General features: G+C 33.9%; 1 long non-coding RNA gene across 1 annotated transcript; it reads left to right on the top strand.

The window, feature by feature from the left end:
* The first annotated feature begins 15,477 nt into the window (after positions 1 to 15,477).
* On the top strand, positions 15,478 to 19,447 carry LOC126885067 (uncharacterized). Its single transcript, XR_007698262.1, has 3 exons — positions 15,478 to 15,810; positions 16,666 to 16,760; positions 17,321 to 19,447. It is a non-coding gene; the product is annotated as an uncharacterized LOC126885067 (long non-coding RNA).
* The last annotated feature ends 446 nt before the right edge of the window (positions 19,448 to 19,893 follow it).

The following is a 19,893-nucleotide window of genomic DNA, read 5'->3' as shown; positions in this document are numbered from 1 at the left end:
ACTAAAACACCTCACTGAATGTTCCCAAACGAGGTTGCGGTTGCATCCTAGAAAATGATGCACCAGGATGGTGCGACTCCATGACTCCTGTAGGCCCAGGTGCCAAGACGAAAATTGAGCTGGAACGCTCCCATAGCTTGTTCCCAAAAAGACATATTCCCATGATGACTTGACTGTGGCTGTAGTGGTTTCTCTAGGTGGTCAAATAAGGTCTATGACTTCATGGTAGGGTTTCTCCCAAATGGCGAATGATTCCTATTTATACTCCAACAGGAGTTGTCACCCACATGTCTCCTCACTCCAGACAATCCCTGGTGGTAACTTTTTACTTTACGTTAAATTTCTTATGTGATAAAATAAGTTGGAGGAAATCATCCGCCATTCTATATGGTATATCTATTCGACACCACAGCTCACAGTCAAGTCAAGAACGTGAGGCGTTTCTCCGCCAAGGTAAACGTCAAATTCTCTCAGAACCCGAATAATTCTCGATAGGTGAAGTACGTTCCATCACCGAGGTATGACGTCACCTCAGTGGTCCTATACGAGAATTTAAATGAGAGACCGAGGGAAAATAATAATAATAATTATTAAAGAGCTACTTTCGTAACGTGACCGTTACAATCCCCTTCTACTTGGAAAAAAAAATTTTATCCATAAAATTTTTTTTCTAAACTTCAAAATATTAACGACTAAATTTACAATAGTCTAACAATCCACGTTGATTCGCAAGATTACTTCTAAATATAAACTAATGATCAAGTAAAAATAAATATATGACTCAAATTCATACTAAAATGTTACTATGTTACTCTCTGCTACCAAATATTAACATAATATTGCTTAAAAGCCAAACAAAACTAAATATTGCACTAAAGTTCATAATAATGCTAAGTGTCGAATTGGGCACCAAACCAAAATTGAACCATCCATGGACATCAGATTTATAAAGGGTATATCCAAGGACGGAACAACCAGGAAAAGGTGTGAGCCAATTCGCACAATATCACAAGTAAATGTATCAAAGTGAATAAAAAAAAATCAGTAACTAAAATAAGTAAAGAATTGAACACTTAATCCAAAATTGGACTAACAATGGACACCAGATTCATAATAGTATATCCAGAGAAGAACAATCAGGAAGATTTATGGAACAATTCTCACTAATGCCAAATAATACTAATAATAAACATACCAAAGGAATCCAAAATTCAATAACCAAAATAAATGTGGAATCGGACACTCAATCCAAAGTCGAACTATCAGTGGACACCAGATTCATAAAAGGCATATCCAAAGAGGAACGACCAGGCAAATTTATGGACCAATTCACACCAATACTAAACCACATAAACAGATCAGGTCTACGTACACCCACATCCGGTAATACGAACCTATCCAACCAAATACACAAAATAAATGAAGAATCGGACACTTATCCAGAATCGGACTATCAATGGACACCAGATTTATATAAGGGTATATCCAAAGAAGAACGATCAGGCAAATTTATGGACCAATTCTTACTAATACTAAATAAACTAAATTATTGGATCCAATGGTAACTAATACTGAACAAAATAAATAAATTAGGTCTACATACACCCTCATCCGGTAATATGAACCTATCCAAACTAAGTAATCAAAATAAGTCAGAATGAATATTGCTAACAGACTAAGTAACAGAGAGGTAACCAAATTAAATCAAAGGTAAGATAAATACCTAAAAGTCTATTGACTAAAGTGGTCTAGAAACTTAATCAACTTAATTCGTGCTGGTATTCACTTATAGCATGTGGCTACAACAGATGTATTAGAATAACCAGACTCAGATAAAGTACCAATTATGTAAGAATAAGTAAGAAAGTAGACAGAATGAATGGTGAACTTACAAGTTATCTGACACTACGATAACTAATAGGAAGAAAAAAAATATATGATAAGTGATAAAAAAAAATGTCGAGAACGAGCAACAATTTCAAATAAAACTGCAGATGGATAATTTCTTCTCGCCTACATAGAAGTATTCAGGAAATATTCCGGAATCTGAAGAACGAATAATAAGTAAGGAAAGAAGTGGGAATATACTCTGAAGAACAACTCATTTGTCTAAACACTCCAAATTCTGAATTAAATGAATTCGCAATGTATCGGGATAGTCAAAGCATTGATCGATAAATACGTGTACACTAGGATATTTACCCATCAACGGTCAAAGTCTAACATACTATGAAGTAAGAGATAAAATATAAACTAAATAAACTTCCCTATCAAATTGAAAAAAAAAACTGGAATACTTGGACTAATTACAGAAGAATGGTTAGGAAATGTGGCCAACATTTCCTGACCAGAAATATTATGATGAAAAAAAAAAACATCCGCGTACTCATCCATGAAAGACATAGATCACGAAGTCAATTGAACAGCAGTGATCAGTTGCTGAGCAACAACCTCGAACCCACGCCTTCACAAATCAGAGTATCAACAGAGTAATGACAACTAGTCCAAAAGAAGAAATCAATACATACATCATCCATACATACATACTTAAAGACTTAAGAATCCGTACATACGTCAAACTTCCAAACTAATTCCAGAATCATAGTGTGTAGGATTTAAGGATATAAATTATTATAAAGTGTTTAAGATATTGGAGACAAATGTTAATAGAGTAACCCAATAACAAATTATAAACCACATCTTTCCAATATGTCAAATTCAAGAACAAGATATAGAAATAATAAAAAAATTAGTAAGTAATCAAATATTCAAAATATAACACATAAACTGAGATATAGTAGTGTACATTATGATAAGTTCCATAGTTCCATACAAAATATCAATATTAAACCAACGTACTTGTCTGAGCTTACATATTGAAAAGTGCACCATTAATAATGCAACAAAATGATAAGCTCATAAACCAGAGTACTACATAATAATTAAATGACTAAGTAATAACTTAAAAGTCATCAACAACAAAGCCAAAAAGATGAAATCGATGAAATGTAGGTACCTGCACTACCTGATGATTAAAAAAAACAACATTAGATTAAAATATAATAATAAAATTTGAGCCAAACGCAAACCGAAGAAGAGATTGGCTCAAACAACACTGCTAAGTCAATCCTCTTCTGAGCATTGTTCTAAAAGTTAATAGACAAATAAGGACTATTATCAATGATTCTTAGCTAACAAAGAATTTATATTAAAATCTCAACCTAAAGTATCTGATTTCTATAAGCATTATATTATGGTACCCACATTGATACAATATTATTATCAAAATTAACAAAACTAGAAGCTGAGATGGATAATGGAACTACTTTACCATACAATAATTATAATTGTTATGTTTAACACTACCAATTAAAGAAAATAAAATTTTGGATGAACATCTGTAATCATCCGAACCATGCGACTTCAACGTATCATGTATAGAAGCTAGTGTTCTGGACTGATTTTGCTTTGTGGTGTGTGCCTGTCTTACCAAACAACCCAAATATCAAAAATAACAAATATAAAATATAATCTAAAGTTTGTAAGACAAATATACATATGGAGAAAATATTAGCGACACACCAACAAATCAAAAATGCCAGCAAAATATATAAATGATCAAATCAATAATGTAAATGAAATACCTAAATACTGAAAATGATTTCTAGTTATGTATAAAATATAACCATACTAGAAAAAAAATGCATATAGTCAATAATTAATTGTACGTGCAAACATACTACCATTGGTAGAAGGACTAAAAATCCATAATAAAAGAACATATGTCAGATATGTATACTCAGTCTAAATACACAAATAAGTTTCCAATAAAAATACAAAATTCAAACTAAAATATGAGCTGTACCACTATAACTGAAAATGAGGTATCAAAAATAAACTAACCAAAACCAAAAGCAGCATAAGTCTACCTGTTTAGTATTAATAAAAATTTAAAGACCAAAAATAAATCAGAAGTAACATGTATACAAAGATATCAAAAGTTAATAAAACAGAAAATTCCAATAAAAGAAAAATGAACTAAAAGAACTACTGTCTTAGAACCATAAAACGGTTGGCACCACGCATTGGGCAGCCAGTGTAACAAAATGAACTTCTGTTGGAGTGATATACTCCAACAGAAGTAAGGAAAAGAAAAACTAACTAAACTGCTATTATGAAAAATGAAGAATTGACTGGGCTTCTACGTTGAGAAGCTGCAGTAGGAAAAAAATTTACTACTTTGCAGTAGTACTGAAGAAAGGGGAATTAGAAGGGATAGAAGTAGGAGTGGGAAGAGACAGAGGCAAACGGAATAGAGTTGGCTAGCAAGAGATGCAAGAAAACCACTTGACACTCAAGGATGGATACGGCTCGTTTGCATGCCTGTCGAAGAACAGTAGCTCTATATAGATAGTAATGATGACTAAAAGATGAAATAATAAAATAAGAATAATGTACTGAAAATGAATGGAGATGACTAATGACTAAAAACGAACAAAATAAATAAAACTAAATAATCATGGGCGCCATGAAAATGATCTTCGATCATTCTCCCAGGTATCTTACACTGCTGTCAAATATTAAATATATTAAACCTGTAATAATGAACATAAAGGAGTAATAAAAAAATAAATGATATACAAAATAAATAAACATTTATTAAAATGAACTACCAGATTTTTAACAATCTCTGAGTTAAACAAGTTCATATTATGTGACTCTAACATGACAAAAGTTTGCAAAAGTTATGTTCAACCTAAGATAACAACAGTGTTACCTGTTACAAAATTACAGGTATAAATACCTTTCACTAACATATAGGGTACAAAATTACATAAGTCTTCTACCAAATGGTTATAGTACGCCTGCTACGTACAACTAAAGGAAAACCGATGAATATTAAAAGTAATATAAATAAATATATGTAAATAGGCATGAGCCTAACTAAGGGAAAATACTAAATGAATTAAGCAAAGTTAGATATAGGATTCGTCTTCGAGCGTTCAACGAAGCAACACCTAATTAGTTTAATCACAACTAGTTTTTGCGGTTTGTTTATAAACGTTGAGTACTAAAAGTGAAAAGTGTAAATTATCGACAAAAATTACCGATACTTGGACATTTACTGTAAGTTATTTAATTTATTTAATTAAATCGACTTATTACCAATGATTGAGTGTTGGTGTAAGGACCGTACTCAGGTTCCGTAGATCAATATGAACGAAGCTTCATCATCAAATGTTTTTCCTCAACAAGAAATTCCCAAAAATGATACTACTTCACCAAAGTTATATTCAACAGTTTTAAATGAACCTACCAGTATATTATTCCCTTCCAAAAAACAAGCGGTTGTATTAAATTCAGTTCCAAATTCAAAAATCGAGGATTACCTGAATGCTGTAGCCAACTCAGTTGACCCCAAAAATATACTTGCAATATCCCGAATTGTTAATGATCGTATATGCATCTACTTCACTTCAGAAAATATTGTTGAAACATTTTTGAAAACAGACAATGGGATAATAATAGTAAATCAACATCGCATTCAAGCTAGAAAGCTAATTACTCCAAATGAAAAACTAATAATTTCTAATGTACCTCCTTCCATACCACATAACGTCATAGAAAATGAACTCAAGAAGATAGGAATCTATCAAATAACACCAGTAGATTTTCTACGGATCGGAACATCAAATCCTAGTTTTAGGCATATCATTAGTTTTCGACGTTTTACTTATATAGCCCCTAAAAATCTTGAAAATCTTCCCGATTCAATATTAATTAACCACGATCAATCGAACCACCGAATATATTTCTCACTAGAAAAACAAACGTGCTTTATTTGTAAACAAACTAATCATTTAGCATCTCGATGCCCAAATTCTAATAATCAATCCACCGATGACAATACAATAATTATTTCCCAATCACAATGTGATCAATCTATTAGTTCACTACAAAATAAAACTCAACCAACAGCAAATTCTCCCGTACTTACTAAACATATCAGTAATTCACAACCTACTGAAACAACCACTTCAACCGCACAACAAAACTCTACTGAAACAATCACTTCACTCGCACCACAAAACTCTACTGAAACAATCACTTCACCCGCACCACAAAACTCTACTGAAACACTCACTGCACTCGCACCACAAACCTCCACTGCAACAATCACTTCACCCGCACCAAAAAACTCTACATCTTTCGATAACTCCCAAACAATGGTGACGGAACCGGTTAAAACAAATGAAACTATAGCAGCAACTCAAACAGAAGGGCAAACACCTAAAAGAAATGCTTCTGATCTAACTTCTCCTGAAACAGAGGGTGGAAGTCCTTTTAAAGAACCCATTACAAAACACAAAAGAACAAAAACAGATCTCCAAACCCATCATAACGTAGCTGAAGATCTTACGACCTGTACAGTGAATTTTTTCCAAGATAAGTCGAACAGTAGCTGTTTAAGTCAAGAAGAGTTAATAGATTTATTTGAAAACGCTCACGGATCTCCAGATCCACTTAGTATTGCTAAAATATACACGGAAGATATCGAAGGGTTAATAGATCTCTTAAAAAAGCTTTATCCAGTGCTATCACATAGATACTTGAAATCTCGATGTACAAGACTGAGGAATAAGCTTAGCAAACTACAGGATGACTATTCTTCTACAGATTTTAGCGACACACCCACTAATTAAAAACATTCAACTCCATAATTCAATGGAATCTGAACGGGTTTTACACCCGTCTAGAAGAATTCAAATTACTAATGTCAAAATTCACACCGTCCATCATTTGTCTACAAGAGACACACTTTAAACAGCAGAAATTTTATAAACTAAAAAACTATACACCATATATTAAAAATAGACTTAATGCAAACCAGGCTAGTGGAGGGACAGCTATTTATGTACATAACCAATATAATACTGAAATAATAGATTTAAATACACAATTAGAGGCTATAGCAATATCTCTGAAAGGACCTCAAAAAATAAACATCTGCAATATATACATTCCTCCCGGTACTGATCCTTCAGCTCGCGAATTATCAGACCTTTTTAATCAAATTCCTCAACCACGAATTATTTTAGGCGACTTCAATGCACATCATGTCCTATGGGGCTCAAGTAAATCAGATAGTCTAGGGCGTAAAATTGAACAAATTATAACTAACCTTAATGTCAACTTACTTAATGACGGTAGTATTACAAGATTTAATGTCTCTACAGGTGGCGGTTCAGCGATTGATTTAACTCTATGTGACCCTGTTTTACAACCTGGACTGTCTTGGCAAGTAACACCTTATCTACATGGAAGTGATCACTTCCCAATATTAATAACAAATAATAATGTAACTCCCTCTTCTATCCCGTCTAATAAATGGAATCTAAAGCATGCCGACTGGTCTTTATATTCTTCTTTAATATCTCGATCCGTATCTGAGCTAACTCCTCCCAGCGATGACCATGCAAGTATTAATCATATAGTTTCCAGTTTTATTCAGCTTATAACAACAGCTGCAGAATTATCCGTAGGTTTTATAAAATTTCCAAAAAAACACCCTCCAGTCCCTTGGTGGAATCAAGAATGTAAAGTAGCAATCAGAGAGTCAAAAAGTTCTTTTTACAAATTTAAAAAATTTCCTACACTTCAAAACCAACTCGAATATAAGCAAAAGAGAGCCTACTGTAGATATATATTGAAGAAAAGTAGGCGAGAAGCGTGGAAAACATATGTCTCGTCCTTAAATTCATCTACTCCTATTTCCGAAGTTTGGAAAATGATTAATAAAATGAATGGTAAAAAATCCTTCAATACAATCCATTATTTAGAATATAACAATCTTACTTGCTCGACGAAAGAACAAATAACTGCTCTACTAGCTGATACATATCTAAGACACTCCAGTAATGACAGTATCTCTACTAAGTCCATAATACACAAACAAAATTTAGAGAACACTTACATAGATTTAGAGGATCATACAGATTCTCCTCTTAATGCCATACTCTCAATGGATGAGTTACTATATTCATTAAACTGTATAAAAGATACCAGTCCTGGACCTGATAACATTCCAGTTACATTTTTAAAATCATTACCAGAAGAAGGTAAACAATACTTACTAAAAATTTACAATTTTATCTGGACAAAAAATGTATTTCCAGATAGTTGGTACCAGTCAATTATTATTCCAGTCATTAAGCATGGGAAAAGTAAATCAGACCCTGAGTCCTATCGACCGATCTCGCTGACATGTTCTATATGTAAAATTCTGGAGAAAATGGTAAGCAACAGACTACTGTGGTATCTAGAAGATAAACAACTTCTTACCCCTATTCAAAGTGGTTTTAGGAAATCAAGGTCTACTTTAGATAATCTAGTTGATATAGAATCCGAGATTCATGAAGCATTTGGATGCAATCAAGAGTGTTTAGCAGTTTTCTTTGACATAACTCATGCGTATGATACAATTTGGAGATCTGACATATTAAAAAACTTATCCAGATGGTCAATCAAAGGTAACATCCTCAAATTTATAAAAAATTTTCTAAAATTTCGTCAGTTTAGAGTTCGTGTAGATAATGTTTTTTCAGAGCCAACAACGCAAACTAACGGTATCCCACAAGGTTCTACACTAAGCGTAATACTGTTCCTTATCGCGATTAATGATATCTCTAAATCCTTTAGTTCATTAGTAAAAGCACGCTTATATGCTGATGATCTTGTCATATTTTCTAGAGGGAAAAATGTTTTAACACTTACCAGATATATACAAGCCTCTATCAATCAACTAGAAAATTGGTCAGAGAGATGTGGTCTACAGTTTTGTCCAAACAAAACAAAAGCAATTTTCTTTAGCAAGAACCCAAAAAACATCATATTACCACCTAATCTCACCTTAAACTCGTTACCTATTGCTTATGTTGAATCAACTACCTTTTTAGGAATGAAATTAGATCATAGGTTAACCTGGAAAGATCATATCTTTCATCTTCGACAAACAACTCAAAATGGCCTAAGTTTATTAAAAAACATATCTCACAAACAATGGGGAGCCGATTTCCAAACACTCATAACTGTCTACAGAACGCTTATTCGTTCTAAACTAGATTATGGCGCAGTTGCTTACAATTCAGCCAAAGCACCAATACTTAAATTACTAGATCCTGTACATAATACAGCGATAAGAATAGCGCTGGGAGCTCATCATACTAGCCCGATTGAAAGTTTATACTGTGAATCAGGTGAACCTTCCCTCCAACTAAGAAGAAACTTCCTCAGCCTTGTATATGCAGCTAAATTGTCGGCTAATCCACATATACCGACATTTAAAAACACGTTTGCCGACAGATTCACATCGACATTTAACACCTCACAAAGATTAAGTCCGCCGTTTTATATCCGGATACAGAGATTACAAAATAGTTTAAACATACATTTTCCTGAGACATACAATGTAACTAACCTTAAACATCAACCTCCTTGGAGAATACAGCTGCCTATTTGTGATACAAGTCTTACTATCCACGACAAATATGACACACCACATAGTATAATTAAAAAGAAAGCAGCAGAGAAATTAAACTCTGCTAAGAACTTCCACATTTTTACAGATGCGTCTAAATCTGACAATGGGGTAGGGGCTTCTTTTACAACTTTACACCAAGACTTCTCCTTCTCACTGTCCCTTAGATCAACCGTATTTTCAGCAGAACTTCTTGCTATTTTGCAAGCAATAACATTTGTAAACAATAAAAACATAAAAAATTCTTTGATAATAACCGACTCTTTAAGTGCCCTCAGCTCTATGAAACAGTTATACGCAAAACATCCCATCTTATTGCTTATAAAGTCAGAACTAATGAGATGTCAAGAAAACGATCGATTTGTTAAATTTCTTTGGGTTCCGTCACACTGTGGTATAACTGGAAATGAAAAAGCTGATCAGTTAGCAAGGGAGGCAACAGAAAATCCACAATCAACATTAGTCACTAAATGCGTTCATAGCGACCTGAAGCAACATTTTAAAAACAAAATAAGTGAGAATTGGCAACTTCACTGGAGCAATTCAGAGACATCTATGAAGAACATTAAAGAAGAGGTAGCTGTATACAATCTCCCACAAAAGCGACGAGACCAAGTATGCATCTCTAGGTTGCGTATAGGCCACACGAAGTTGACACACGATTACCTTCTAAGTGGCGAACAAGTTCCCATTTGCTACAGTTGTGATAGTGTAACAACAGTGAACCATGTGCTAGTGGACTGCCCTTTATACACCCTAGAGCGACATCAAGTTGGATTACCGACTACATCTAAAGAGTGCCTAAACGGGTTAAATAACGACAAAACTATAAACTTTTTAAGAAATGCAAGACTCGTTCACAAAATTTAATGTAACATTTTAGCCATTTATGTAATTATTGTACCATGCTAATGACCCTTAGTGGTTGATGCAATTTTGTAAATAAAAAAAAAAAAAGTTAGATATACAATGAATAAAGTAGAAATGAAGTTGAGATAAATACCGACGATGACCTAAATTAACCGAACAAACGGAATAAAGCGAATAACAGTAAAATATTTGGGAAACAAGCTAGTAATATTACAAAATAAATTTACCCGAATTACATAAACCAATATCAAAGCAATAATAAAGTATTAAAAACCTAATTTTCTCTAGGCTTATTCCTGTGCACAAGAAGTTACCGTAGATACAAAGTTTGGGAACCAAATAATCTAATATACAAATATGTCAAAAAAAAACCAGAGGTAACCTAAATCTGGAAAAAAAACATAGTGTATTTAACAGATAGTCTGAAATATAAAAAAACCAATAGTTACTAAAACACCTCACTGAATGTTCCCAAACGAGGTTGCGGTTGCATCCTAGAAAATGATGCACCAGGATGGTGCGACTCCATGACTCCTGTAGGCCCAGGTGCCAAGACGAAAATTGAGCTGGAACGCTCCCATAGCTTGTTCCCAAAAAGACATATTCCCATGATGACTTGACTGTGGCTGTAGTGGTTTCTCTAGGTGGTCAAATAAGGTCTATGACTTCATGGTAGGGTTTCTCCCAAATGGCGAATGATTCCTATTTATACTCCAACAGGAGTTGTCACCCACATGTCTCCTCACTCCAGACAATCCCTGGTGGTAACTTTTTACTTTACGTTAAATTTCTTATGTGATAAAATAAGTTGGTGGAAATCATCCGCCATTCTTTATGGTATATCTATTCGACACCACAGCTCACAGTCAAGTCAAGAACGTGAGGCGTTTCTCCGCCAAGGTAAACGTCAAATTCTCTCAGAACCCGAATAATTCTCGATAGGTGAAGTACGTTCCATCACCGAGGTATGACGTCACCTCAGTGGTCCTATACGAGAATTTAAATGAGAGACCGAGGGAAAATAATAATAATAATTATTAAAGAGCTACTTTCGTAACGTGACCGTTACAGGTAGAAGTTAAAAAATTTACAATAGAAAAATGGGTGGAACTGCATAATTGCATTTACAGTGCATAAAATGCATACAAAAATTGCATAAACATGTCACAACCAAGGGATAGATTTTGTTCCTCAGGGGCTTATGGTGTCGCTGAACATAAATAAGCCATCAAAATTGACTTCTGGAGCACCTGGTGCTCAGTGTTACTGCTAAGACACGTTATCTGATGTCCCGAGCGTTTTTGGCACCAACTTGACAACTTGATGCACACAGATTAGTCGAGGCTTTTTGGTGCTGCTAAGCGAGAATGTGATATCAAAAACGACACTCGGGGGACCTAGTGCCCAGGGTAATTGCTATGTACGCTCGTATTCAGCAACCCCAGAAACTTCCTAATAATCCGTTTGCATAAATTTAGTGCCAAAAAAACCCTCGAAACTCTAGAAGATGACGTGCCTCAGCAGTGACGCCAGATGCTACAGAGTTGTGTTCTGATGCGTATTCGTTTTCAGCAACCCCAAAAAACCTACGAGTGATCCTATTCTTCTTCTTCTCCTCCTTCTTCTTCTTCTTCTGGTAGCACTACCACCCAAGGTGGGTCTTGGCTGACTACACAACTAGCGTCCATCTAGAACGGTTGTACATGATAGTTGGGTCAGCGGGTAGCCCCATTGTTCTTAAATCTGACCATATATTGTCTCTCCATAGCACTCGTGGGCGTCCTAAGAGCCTTCTTCCTGTGGGGGTTTCCTCTCAGATCAGCTTGACAAGGCGGTTATTAGGGAGTCTATGGACATGGCCAGCCCATCTTAGACGCTGAGATTTTTTCTGAAGCCGGCTTGGTATTCCCATATGAAATCTTCTACAAACGGTGTTAGCCTACTTATTAAGATGTTCGATGACATTTTGTATGGCGTATTAAGTAAGGAGATGCCTCTATAATTAGAGCACTTGGTTTTGCCTCCCTTTTTATGGATGGGGATTATTAGACTTTTGTGCCATTTTGTCGGTATTTTCTGTTCTTTCCATATAAGTGTTATTAGTTTGTGTATTTGTCTATGTAAAGTTTTTCCTCCGTACTTAGGGAACTCAGCCGGTATGTTGTCAGAGCCTGGAGCTTTTGTGTTCTTCAATAATTTGTTAATTGCTTGCAATTTTTCGTCTATATTTGGGCCCTCCACCTGTAGATCCACCCCAAGCTATATATATTCTCCTTGTTCTTCCTCTTGATGCATGTTTAGTAAATTGTTAAAATATTCTTGCCATGTTTGGTTCCTCTTTGTTGATTTATAATTCTCCATTTTTTCTGAGTACAGAGACACATCTAGATCTAAAGTCTGAAGGCTCTCATTTCGTTTGACACTGATATGTAAAATGCTCGACTATTTTTCTGTTGTCTATTCCTTTCCATTTTTTATATTGCTGTTGTTTGTATTTCCTTTTTTTTTCTCTCTAATTCATTTTCTTGTTTCTCGGCATTAAGTTGCATAATTTTATGTATTTTCTGTTGTTTCTTGTTGAAGCATTATGTTTCGCTTTTTCTGTCTGTCTTGTAGTTTTTCTTGGCACTCTCTATCAAACCATTTCCTTGTTCTCTTTCTGCTTTTCCATATTATTAGTTCTGCTGACTACGTATTTAAATTTTTTATTTATTGCCACAGCCTTTCGACATCATTTGTATTTAGAAGCTGTTTGATTTCCTGTTCGTAATTTTCTCGGATTTTAGATTTTTGTGAAGATATTCTCAACCTGATTTTTGCCCTTACTAGGTAATGGTCTATATCTCCATCTACTCCCCTGAAGCTTCTTACATCTAGAACATTACTTTGATCTCTAGCATCGATAATTACGTGGTCAATTTGGTTTCGCGGTTAGTTGTCATTAGAAACCCAAGTCTGTTTATGTTGGAACATAGTAGACTTCATAAGCATATTTTTAGTCGATGCCAGCTCTACGAGCCTTTATCCATTATTGTTTGAGATATCGTGGAGATTCTGTTGTCCTATTGTCGGTCTTCGGTTAGGTTCTTTGCCCATTTTTGCGTTGAAGGCCCCACATATTACCTGCATGTCTTGTTTGGGGATTTTCTCAAGCGATCTCAGAATTCATCTTGAATATGTTCGTCTTTATCTTCTGTCGGAGCACGTGAGGATATAAGTGAGATATTGTACCATTTTCTTTTTAGTCTAATATAGCACAGTGTCTCATTAATGGGCGTAAAACTTGTAACACTGTTCAGGTATTCTTCTCGAACCACGAAACCTGTGCCGAATTCGTGTTTTCGTGTTTGGTTTCCACTCTAGAAAATGACCGCTCTGCCTATTTTTATGTTTCCAGTGTCCAGCCACCTAAGCTCTTGTATGGCCGTAATGTCCATTCCTACTTTTGCTAACTGTTTTATTGCGTATATCGCAATGTGTACTTGATTACGAACGATCTGTTTGCATCAAGCTAATGTCGAAAGCCCTCCAAAATTCAGGTGACGTGAAATAGCAGTAACCCTGGACACCAGGTCCTCTGGGGGTCGGCTCTGATGACGTATTCACGCTTAGCGATCCCAGAAACACCCGATTTGTAAAATCTGGTGCGTAAACTGCTTTTGACATTTTTATGGAGTCTTCGATGCATTTTGTGCACAGTAAATGCAATTAAGCTACCCATTTTTCTATTGTAGACTTTTTCATGGTGTAATCTCGAGCTAGGTGCTGTATTTAAAAATCGATTTATTCCGGTGATTTTTTGTTCTAAATGTCCTGGTCTATAAATTTAATATTTAAATGTGAATGAGTATACAGCTTGAGAAATGGATGATTACAATGAGATTACATCCCGGAAGTGACGAATATCTTAGCACTATGTACAACAGTCGTACCAATAATATACATTGTCATCAAAACGTATCTATGTACATATATCCGGTAATGTACAATTTTATCCTAATGCACAGGCAATACAAATATACAAGTGTGGTTATTGCTAATTCTATACCTAATTCTAACTATAATATGACATCAAACATTAACATACATGGTCAGCAGATTGTTTATACTCCTCAAAACCAATCATCGTTACCTAACACATGCATGCTAAATAGCACTTGTCATACCACCAAGACCTTCAACATTAACATAGCATATGGAATATAATAGGTTTATTCGTAGTACGATCCAAACGATCAGCAACCGTTGCCAACCATCAGACGCATGCGCAGTTAACAGTTGGCGCTGCGCAGTTAACAGTTAGAGTTCGTAGACTACGAACACGCATGCGTCTGATGGTTGGCAACGGTTGGTGATCGTTCTACGAACAAACCCAATGTAACAACAATAACTTCATATTATAAACTATTGTAGTCATTACTTTGATTGTTCACTAAGTACCAGCGATGATGAAACACAAATTACAAACCCTTCTTCTTCTTCTTGTGCCAATCCTATCGGAGATTGTAAATCATCAAGGCTATCCTAACCTAGTTTACAGCTGACTTAGAAAGTTCATTAGTGGTGCAGCCAAACCACTCTTTCAAATTCCGCAACCACGACATTCTTCTACGGCCTAAATTCCGTTTTACAAACCCAGAAACATACAATAATCCCTGGAAAGGTTTTAATAATACAAAACGAAAAAGATATAAAAATTCTACATAGCACAAATAATACTAATAAACAAAACACACTTCAAACAGATTTGATGCTTTGCATAACCTGAATTACAGCAATGAGGATACATGCAAAACTACATCTAAAATTAGTAATAGAGCAAGAAAATCGGGACATCCTGCTATATATACCTTTGGTGTTAGTGATTATGCCGCTACGTTAACCAATTTATCAAACGTTTCAAGAAACAGAAGGAATAGTTCACCATATAAATCAGCTAGTCAGGTGGTCGGATTCCTGGTCTCGGAGGTGGTCAGAACTGTCGAAATTCTGACCACACCGAAAACTCCGAGTAACGATCCTATTAAGGATGCTCCGACAAATCCTACTCCCACGTCCACGAAGGTATGAGCCATAGAGAAATAAAAAAAAGAGAGACGTCAAAGGATAGGGAATAACTGGCACAATCTTTCTGCGCAGGTAAGTAGCACATAGGGGCGCTGCTGTTTCTGAAACTAAAATTTACCCATGGTACAATAAAGTATTTTGATTGTACCGTGAAGAAAATTTACATTTTTGACAATTGACATTGACTTTGTGTTTTTAGGACGCCATTTTGTTGTGAGAATTTGCAATTTCCCGGCCCGGCATAAATAGATAATTTGGCGGTTTGTACTGAATATTATTGAACTGGACATATTTTCATTACTGGATAGTGCCGGAATTGCTGAAATTGAATATCGGTAGGTGAAAATACAATTTTTTATATATTATATAATCGCCTTTTTCTGTATCCTAACACATATCTTCCTTCAAGCCTCTTTCTCTATATGTATAGTTTCCCATTTCCCTATGAATTTCTTCTATCCAGCTTTTCGTAGGTAATCTGTCGTCTTCCGTACGTTGTAGTGGCTTAAAACATCTTAGTTGCTTTGTTTTTATATTGTATGAATTGTATTGTATATCGTATCCATTATCTCCAATATTCTTGTATTTCTGATTTTATGTATTCTTGATATAGGAGCAGTTCTTCTCCAGAATTCGGATTTTCGGATTTTTCTTTTAGTGGTCAAAATTCGCTGCTATATGTTACAATGCTGTTATAGATGTTATGTTTATTTTCTTTGGAGATACTTTTGGTCCCATAGGATTGTGTTTAATAATGCCATAGCTTTCCTTCCTTGCGTGCACTTTTCTTGGCTATTCTTGTCCAATGTTCCATCTTGTGTAATTTTAAGACCCAAGTATTTATATTCCTGACAGTGATTAATAGTTATTTCATTTTCCAATGATAGATCCTGCTGTGTACCTCCAACACACATATATTCCGTTTTGTTGGTATTCATTTCCAAACCCCAGTGCAGGTACTCTTCTAAGATTTTGTGTGTCATATAATATTCAATATCGTTATAACCCTAGGCCGTAAGAATCTGATCATATGCAAAACATAGAGTGTATAGCATGTTATCATCAGTTTTATTTATTGACTTCTTAATTCATACCATTCAAGTTTAAATTATAGGTCTCTATGCATACCATATCTCTTTATTGATTTTTAGTTTTCATTAAAAGAAAATTGATTTGTTTTTTCGTTCTAGGATTGGGAGTATAGACAGACTCGACAAAGACATCAACTTTTGAAAAGGATAATTACGAAGTACAGCAACATTGAAGATAACATTAATGTCATTAGGTAGGTAAATAATTATTTTATTTATAATAAATATTTTTACTTTAATCCACAGAGACATAAGATAAAAAAGAACTTTGTTGGTAGGTAGGTATATGACAAATATTTTGTGTTTTATGGACCTCGATAACTAAAATCTCTGTTTCCTGCAGTGGGTTCGGTGGACTTTTTAAATTAATAACTATGTCCAAAAATGTACCCTTAAAATGGTGGTCAATAAATTTTAATAATTATTGTAAAAAATTTACATACAACCAAATTTTTAAATTACATTCATGTGGTGTTTACAACAAATCAAAATTGCTTTCTTTTATGAGTTAATTTCTCAAAAACTATGATGTGATTAATTACTGCATTCTACTAAAAGTAATGTTAATTCAATATTTTTCAGTAATTAATATTATTTTTTTCTTAGTTGCAAAATGCTATTTGTGTATTCTTAGAAATACTTTTACAAATTTAATAAGAAAATCACTTTACATTTTGAGTTAGTTTAACTCCCTAACCTCGATATTCACGCTCTATATGCATTGTATTAAAATTGCCTTCTGTTTTATTTTCAGGAACTTGGAATTACAGAGAAGTGATATAGACTAATCATCATCATCATCAGCCCCTCTAGATCCACTGCTGGACATAGGCCTCCCATGTTTGTAGACAAGTAGACTAATAGAATAACAAGTATAGTGTAAGTACATGTAAGTAGGTAGGTTAACACCTTGGCTACCGTGTGAGATGCCAGCATTTCACACAAAATATTGACTGTAATACCGTGTGAGACGCTGGCTTCCATTGTTATTAAATGATTTAAAATGCTCTAAAGCGAGAGTTTTTAGTTTCTCATATTGGTTTCAAAATAAGGATAAAATGGTACAAAATTACAGGTTATTAGTTTAAGTGATCGCTAACCAAGGTGTTAAACGTTAATAAAGGTATGGTAGTTATATTGTATGTAGGTACAGTTGAGTCCATGGTTCTCATTAATACCTGGAGAGATAAAACACATACTTTTTACTTAGCACCATTGTGTTCCACACATGACACTAAAGACAAACCAGCTACTGCCTGTTATTAAGTAAACATACATGTTATTTTTATGAACTTTCTAGATTCAGTACATCGAAAAAATAGAGGTGCAAAAAAGACGCTTGGGGACGTTTTCAGATTTAAGTACAATTTGCAACATTTCTGGTTTGTTTATTGTTTGTTTTTCACAACTAATTTTATTTTGGCATTAATTTATATACAAAGTTCACCTTATTCACACAGATTGTCATAACCACTTTCTGCCAATGGACTCGACTGTAAAATTAGTTTATCATTTTATAGTGTAAATACAAATAAAAAACTAGTATTGTAACAAAAGTCAGTGTTTTGTAAGTAGGTAGGTTAAATATCAATAAAGGTTCTGTTTAGTTACAATTTATAGTGGTTATATTGTATGTAGGTAATATTAGTTTATCATTTTGCAATGTCAAATTCTAAATCCAAACCCAGTAAATATGTTCACGGATGTTTAGCTTCCTATTGTAATAACAAGTATTTTCATCCTGTCACAGACCCAGAGTATACAAATAAAAAGTTTTTTAGATTTCCAGATAAAGATTTAAAAAGACGTCATGACTGGTTTGAAATTATTGGTATTGAATTTACTGAAACTAGGTGTTATTTATGTGAAGATCATTTTGAGGAAACACAATTTACAAGCAGTTTAAAAACAAAACTATTAAATAATGCAGTGCCCTCCAAAATAATTCACATATCCAATGTCCATGATCAACTTTTGCCTATACCTGCACATTCTTCTGATGAAATCTCTGTTTCAAATGTACACATTTTTAGTAACAAAGAAATAGTTCCTCCATTAATAACCCAGTCAAGAATAAACGCTCAATTTCCAGTCAGCATGATAATGAGTATAGTATTACACCTAATTTAGACCTAAACACCTAAACTTATTACACCTAAACATTAGAAAAAAAGCCGCAACTCGATAAAACTGCCTTGTCGAAAAAACACTAAGAGCCGAAAAGTTTTAAAAATATTGAATTTAACTAATGGTATCACCATAATAATTTAATTGGAACGTACACAAGAGTTTGGGGGGTTTAAGGGAACAAAACCCCCATAAAATTTTTATGGGGTACACAAATTTCACTATAATTTTTCTTTAAGATATTCCTGCCATAAAAATGCCACATGTCCATTTTCAATAAAAAATCTCTAATAGTTTTCAATATATTCGAAAAAATCGATTTTCATTTTGTAACTTCAAAGGGCTGTAACTTTTTTTATGTGTATATTTGTAATAAGGTAAGTTAGGTTCATTCAAACTATTTTTGGTCAAAGAATAGGTGATTTAGTTTACGACCTGTATTTTTGTTACACTCTGTATATATGTATCCTATTTTTCTAAAAAGTTCTGAGGGAAATGTAGAATAACTTATAAGGTTTTTTAGGCTACTAGACAAATTTGTAATATATATCTGCATTTTGTAAAAGATAAGATAATTAAAGAATAAAGAGCGGGGACATGCATGCATTTTGTGTTGATCTGTGTTTTACATCATTATTTCAAAACAATTTTACTGCATAGATTTTCTTATTTTGTTTTATCAGCACTCCATACATGCATGCGGTAAGTGGGGGGTCCTCGTGAGGATTAATAAAAATATAATATATGTAGTTTTTTTCCCAGTGTTTATATTATTTTCTATTTTTCCGAAAGTTCTGAAAAAAAATATTTTTCTTTAGATATTTTTAGGCTACTAATCAAACTAGTAATATCTGCATTTTGTAAAATATAAGATGAATAAAGAGGTCGCCGTGAAGATTAATAAAAATAAAATGTGTGTAGTTTTTTTCCCAGTGTTTATTCCCATGTTTTACGAAGATCTATTTACAAAACCAACATAACTGTATTTTTAATATTTTTTCTGTAATTTTTTTGTGTAAAAATATAATTTCTATGGAAAAATTTAAAATTGTAATATTATTTATGACATAAATAAAATAATGTGTAAATAATATTACAATTTCCAAATTATTTCATAGAAATTAGGTTTTTACACTAAAACGTTAAAGAAAACTTAAAAATACAGTTATTTTGTTTTTGTAAATAGATCTTCATAGCTAA

Source organism: Diabrotica virgifera, chromosome 5, assembly GCF_917563875.1.
Source record: "Diabrotica virgifera virgifera chromosome 5, PGI_DIABVI_V3a".
NCBI classification, from domain to species: Eukaryota; Metazoa; Arthropoda; class Insecta; order Coleoptera; family Chrysomelidae; genus Diabrotica; species Diabrotica virgifera.
Note: the sequence above shows the minus strand (reverse complement) of the source record. Positions and strands in the feature narration are given on the sequence as shown.